General features: G+C 36.7%; 1 pseudogene; it reads left to right on the forward strand.

The window, feature by feature from the left end:
• Nucleotides 1-4,618: 4,618 nt before the first annotated feature.
• On the forward strand, nt 4,619-6,636 carry LOC131146478 (peptide-N4-(N-acetyl-beta-glucosaminyl)asparagine amidase A-like; annotated as a pseudogene).
• Nucleotides 6,637-7,002: the final 366 nt, after the last annotated feature.

Consider the following 7,002-nt stretch of genomic DNA (forward strand, 5'->3'; position numbering starts at 1 on the left):
TGCATCTGTATCTCCACCTCCCATACCGGAGGGTCCTGGTCTATCACCTCCAACATTCGTACCACTGTTCCTTAGATCCATATTGAAAATACAAAGAACACTATTTTAGGATCCTATTTCCCATATAGATCTAATTTATTTCATTTAACTAAAACCTTAGATTCTCTATTAACTACCACCCTTGTTCCTAACCCAAATCCAATCCTGCAACCTAAACACACGACTCGTTGATAGTTTACTATGACTTTCCTAAAATCATCACCCCAAGAAAAACACAAAAACCACCATGAAAATCTTGTATTCAGGTCACAGAACAAAACCTCAAATCCTTCTCCTATATTTTGGTATTGTTTCCACTGCATTCTAGAGTCTACAGAACCTAGCAACCTAGGCTCTGATACCAAACTGTAACGACCTGCTACTTATATCATTATTTATTTTATTTTGTTTCATATAGCAAATATGTCTGTAATACTACTGAGAACATCTCAGGCCCAAAGGAGCACTGACGAAACTCTGTACTCCATACATCCCTAAACAGTGGTGTACAAGAAATTGTAAGCATTTATATACAATACCAGAAAACTATGATTCTCAAAATACATATATACCAAAAAAAACCCAGTGATATCATCAAAAGTCTGGGATCTACCTCAGTCTACTGGTACCATAGAACACCCACCTTTCCAGTAAGGGTAGCATAAACAGTCCTCTACCCGCGAGCCTGATCTGCTCGCTTAACTGGATCTCCTGAAAAATAGTAAGTCACTGGGATGAGACAACGATCAGTAAGAGGAAATATGCTATTACTAGTGTGTGACGGCTGAGTTACACTTTTTATACAGATACAATAATGATACTGTAAAACAGGGAAGCTGATATACTGTCTAAATCACATGCACTATAATTTAAAATACGACTGTGTATATAAGTTCTCTAATTATACATACTTCTAATATCATAATGTAACTGCTGTTGTATGATATATCTGTACATAGGAACTTAAGTGATAATACTTTGGGATCAGTATGTCATGATTTAACCCCTCATGACAGGGTTGTGCGGCCCATAGGCGGGACTTACTCTGGTTGGCCTACCAATCAAGTCAATCTATATCTCTATCCACCAACAATCTAGCCCACTGCAGTCTCTCTAGGCAATCTCCAAGTCTATCTCGTCTAACTGGCCACCTCAACCCAACTTGTTGGGGAGACTACAATCTCTCTTGGCGCGGTTAGACAGAATCTACATACTATCTAAGTTATGTGGTTGCACTATATCTGAACTAGTAATGGTACTATGCTCTGCTGTCTGTATCTGTCTAAAATTTCTTCAGGGATCTGATACTGTGTAATACTATTTTATATATATACTTATCTTGCTATTTTAACATGATTTCAAAATAACTATAACACTATAAATCTGAACTGAAATATTTGGAATATTTGACTAAAATATCTATATTATCTATCTAAAATATCTGTATTATCTGACTGAAATATCTGTAATATTTGTTTGAAATATCTGTATCATCTGTCTGAAATATTTATAATATCTGTCTGAGTGTTATAGTTTTAGAAATCATGTCATTATGAAAACTACTATAAATCATACTTTATGCTAATATCTATATAATTGGATATCTGTAAAGCTGTTTAATCATCATACTAGTCTGTAGTAAACTCATGCCACACATTTGAGTAATCAAAATCTCATGCTCAATTTTTGTAATTCTACTGTAATACTAATAACACTAATATTATGGAAAACTGATCAATAAGCTGATATACATACATAAACATAATCTTCTGACATACATTCTGAAATCACTAGCATAACATATTTCCTTTACCTGACTATTGGAAAGCTCCTAGTATAAGTGGTCCTACACCCACAAGGTTCCCCGCTCAACACCCTGAAAATAACATCCCCAAGAACAAAACATCAGTATTTCTATGTGTACTACATTTCTTATAACTATGGTAAAGCCAAATATTGTATAAAAGGTCTTACCCTGAATTTGGGATAAAATCCAAGGCAATCCCACCCACAATCCACTCCAGCAGACTTGAAGAGAACTTCCCTAGGAGTGTTGTGGTGGCCTCGAATCGTCGAACCGGTAAGAATCCAGCCCGAAAACTTAGAGAGAAGGTGGATGAGACTAACAGAAGAAAGGGAGAGGATTTTGTGTGTGATTTTTAGCCAGCAAAATGAGGTTTAAGCTATTTATACACCGACCTTCGTCGACGAGCCACGTCACTTCGTCGACGAGGTCAAGAAGGATATTCGTTGACGAGGTCAAGAAGGATATTCGTCGACGAATGCTTATCCTTGTCGACGAAATTTAGAACTGAGATATATCCTCTCGGTATCTTCTCGTTGATGAGACACGTTCCCGTCGACGAGCCTCTCATGTATGCTCGTCGATGAAACCCCTGTGTTCATCAACGAGACTTTGTTTAATTTTTCAATTTAATTCCTTTTCTCTCCATCTCCTATTATTAAATTATGAAAATTATTCGGGTCTGTACAGTTTGGTTGGTTAAATTAATTATGGGATGGTATTACCTTGGCCCCCACTGGGTTCATGAATGCTACATGTGTGGTATGAGCTTATATGATGATATCAATTTTTATATTTATTATGGAGTTATTTTGGGGGCATTATAGATTGACTTTTGAGACAACCATTTAATTGGACGATTGACTTTCTAGGCAAATTAGTTGGCCAATTGACTTTCCAGACAAATAAGTTGGCCGATGGACTTTTCAGACAACCATTTAATTGGCCAATTGATTTTCCAAGCAAATTAGTTGGCCGATTGACTTTCCAGACAAATTAGTTGGCTGATTTACTAACCTATTTTATAGTCTTTTCTTTAGCCATGCTTTTATAAATAGCATGCACTCATTGTAATAAAGGACATCATTGAAGACAACATTTAATAAAAATTTGAGGTTTTGTTTCTTCTTTTGGTACTTTAGAGAACTTATGAACTTATCAAGGAATTCTTCCTTGTGGTGTTCAAATTTTATACCTTCAGTTTGTGATTTAATTATAATCATTGGGTCGAGGTTTGTTACTTTATACCTTTGGTTCATGATTTAATTATAATCATTGAGTCGAGATTTGTTACATTATACCTACATTTTGTGTTTCATTTATAAACGTTGGATCGAAGTTTTCTATCCAAAATTTGAATTTTAGCTTTCTTGGCCAAGTATTCCAATATTTGTTGTTGGGTCTCAACGCGTGTCAATTGTTTCGCATCATTTGGTATCAGAGCTTGGGCACGTTCATTATTCATTGTTCTTGTTTTATGACGTGTACCAAGTTAAAAAAAATAGAAAAAAAAGGCAAAAAAAAAAATGTCAAAAAAAAGCAAAAAAAAAAAAAAAAAAGGTGATATTAAAGCAACATATACTATCATATGGTACTTATCAAAGTTTTTTTTTTTTGGTCATTTTCTTTTGATTCGTTGTTTCTATAATATTGTCTTGTCGTCGATATTGGTTTAAAATATTACATAGATTCGAGGACGAATCCTTTTGAAGAGAAGGGGAATGATAAGAATCAATAAGCACCATTAAAGGATTCATTACATGTTCCAGTTGGGTCCATCACTATAGCGAGATCCAAGAAGATCAAAGAAGAACTTAATGGGCCGAATTCAAGATATTTGGACTTATTCAAAAATGGGGCACTCCAAGCTTAGCCCAAAGAAATATTAAGGCGTAATAAACTTAATCTAAGTTTTTTATGGAGCCGGTCTTGCTTAATTGGACATAATTTCCTTAGCAATACTTTCTAGACAAATTAGTTAGCCAATTGACTTTCTAGACAACTGACTAATTGACTGATTAACTTTCCAGGCAAATTAGTTGATCAATTGACTTTCAAGATAAATTAGTTGGCCGATTGAATTTTCAGGAAAATTAGTTGGCCGATTGACTTTCTAGCCAAATTAGTTGACTGATTTATTTACCTATTTTGTAGTCTTTTCTTCAGTCATGTTTTTATAAATAACATGCACTCATTGTAATGAATGACATCATTGAAGACAACATTTAATAAAAATGTGAGGTTTTGTTTTTTCTATTGGTTCTTCAAAGAACTTGTGAACTTATCAAAGAATTCTTCCTCGTGGCGTTCAAATTTTATAGCTTCGTTTCGTGATTTAATTATAATTATTGGGTCGAGGTTTGTGACTTTATACCTTGAGTTCGTTATTCAATTATAATCATTAGGTCGAGATTAGTTACTTTATACCTTCAGTTCGTGATTCAATTATAATTATTGGGTCAAGATTTGTTACTTTATACCTACGGCTCGCGTTGTTGGAATTTTCTATCCAAAATTTGAATTTTAATTTTCTTGAGCAAGTATTCTAATAGTGGTTGTTGGGTCCTAATGCGTGTTGATTGAGGTTCACATCATCTGTTTATAAACAGATTAGTTCCGAATTGATCTATCTATAAATGAGTCAATTTGTATGAAATTCAAACCGATTTGAATGGATGTAGTCATAAATTATCTTAAAGGTTTTGACCCATTTTGCTACTAGTTATCACCTATCTAGTTTATTCATTTATCCATTTATCCATCATGGAACCCTTCTCGTCAGCCTCATCCTCTTCTCTCTGTTCTTCCTCCAACCCTTCTCTTCCACTGCAAATCTCCACAGGAAAAAGGGTCTCAGATCAGAGCTCTCTCAGCCATCATCCGCCATTGATGGCGCCCCACCCTTCACATATTTTGAGGTAACCAAACTCATCAGACTACCCAAAGCCAAACCCTGTTCTTTCCTCATCCTCCAACATGATTTTGGCTCCACATAGGGCAAACCCCCTGTTCTTTCTCCCTATTCCCCTCCCTCCGAGTGCCCATTTCAAAATTTCTCCAAAATTGTTCTCGAATGGAAAGCAACATGTAAAGGCAAACAATTTGATCATATTTTTGGGGTTTGGCTCGGCGGCGTCGAGCTTCTCCGGAGCTGCATGGCGGAGCCCAGAGCCACCGGAATTGTTTGGACTGTTCAGAAGGACATCACAAGGTATTACTCGTTGCTTATGACAAATAGCGCACTTGCTGTTTACATTGGCAATGTCATTGATAAAACCTACCTACACTGGAGTCTACCAGTACCATTTGAACATAACTTTATACTCTTATCCTGCTTCAAAGCATTTTAAAAATTATGAGCCAAATTCAGGAAAATTGGTTTCTGGGCGTAGTTCCTGGGCTGATTTGATCATACCCCTTTCAAGAAGTTTGCCATTGAATGATGGGTTGTGGTTCGAAATTGACAATTCAACAGATAATGAGGTGCAGGAGGTTAAAATTCCCCAAAATGCTTATAGGGCTGTCTTAGAGGTTTATGTTTCTTTCCATGAGAATGATGAATCTTGGTATGAAAATCTTCCAAATGACTACATAACTGTGAACAACCTTACTGGGACTGCAGGGAATGGAACTTTCAGGGAGGTTTTGATCAGTTTGGATGATGATGTAGTTGGTGCAGTGTGGCCTCTTACTGTGATCTATACTGGAGGTGTCAATCCCCTTTTATGGAGACCCATTACTGGAATTGGGTCATTCGATCTTCCGTCTTATGACATCGAAATTACTCCATTTTAAGGGAAGATGCTGCATGCGAAGCCCCATAAGTTTGGGTTTAGTGTTACAAATGCTTTGAATGTGTGGTACATTGATGCGAATTTGCATCTTTGGTTGGACAGGAAGAGTGAAATAACGAAGGGAAAACTGCTGTCATAAAATAATTTGCCTCTTATTGTTTACTCGAAGTCACAATTTAAGGGCCTAAATGGGACATTCCTGACTAGTATGAGCAGGTCCCTATCATCCACTGGATGGGTGAATTCTTCCCATGGGAAGATTACAACTTATTCAGTTCAAGAATTTAATTATACGAACTCGGATGACAATGGGGATTTGCAGATCATAAATCAAACGATTGATTTCAATGATAGTGTTTATACCAAGAAACCATCTTCTTCGCACTCAATCAAATCGTTCAAAAGGTTTCTGCTTTACCTGTACTCGAATGATGTTGAGCAGGGAAAGGACACTTATAGTTCGGCAGAAAATATCACACTTGGATTCAACGAGGAGAGGATTAAAGGTGCTGAAATGGTGAGTTCACTCAAAAATTTGCGGGCATGGTAATATGCTCGTCATGGGCAGCTCAGTTGTCCGTGGATTGGCAAGTACACAAGAGGCATACAACTGCAATAGTTGTAGATTCTGCTACTTCAGGAATGTGAGCAGCTCAAACTACACCATCCTTGATGATGAAGTGGGTAATACTTGCAACAAAAAACATCGGCCTAATGGCGGTTTTGGTCTTTGGTAAGTGGTGGCATTTTCCTGCACGAAGGGCCTTTTTAGGATCTGCTTTGTGCAGTGAGGAGAAGGGGGTTTAGATTATTTCATTGACTGATTATGCAGGTGCTCACAAAAGTTCTGGCATCAAATGCTTCATTTGATTCATCTTTTGTTTTAATAAATTGGAACTTCAACATTAAAATAGGTTCTAGTTTTTTTTTGGAGTAAATGACTGGCTATCTTTATTTATTTATTTATTTGAAACGATGGTGTCCGAGACGCTTTGAACACTTTACTGATCCACTAGGATGATGGACCCATCCCCTCTACCCTACTCCACTTAAAGACCAAGATATTATTTTAAATAGAAAGTCAAAACCCCCAAGACATGAACCCTGACGTTTTAATTAGGAGAGCCTTGAGTTTACCAACTGAGTCACCCTTTGGGGGGGGGGGGGGGGGGGGGGGCTATCTTCATATTAGCGTAATTCTTATTGATCTCAAAGAGTATTTATCCCGGAAAATGACTCAATCAAACAAATGATCAGTATCTCTTGGATGCATGAGTGATTATGATGGAATCAGTGATCTTTAATCCTTGAGTTTTTCAGAACAGAGTTTGCTGCTGAAATTTGTTTATGGCTGTATCAAGTAAA

The sequence above is a fragment of the Malania oleifera genome, chromosome 1 (assembly GCF_029873635.1).
Source record: "Malania oleifera isolate guangnan ecotype guangnan chromosome 1, ASM2987363v1, whole genome shotgun sequence".
NCBI classification, from domain to species: domain Eukaryota; kingdom Viridiplantae; phylum Streptophyta; class Magnoliopsida; order Santalales; family Ximeniaceae; genus Malania; species Malania oleifera.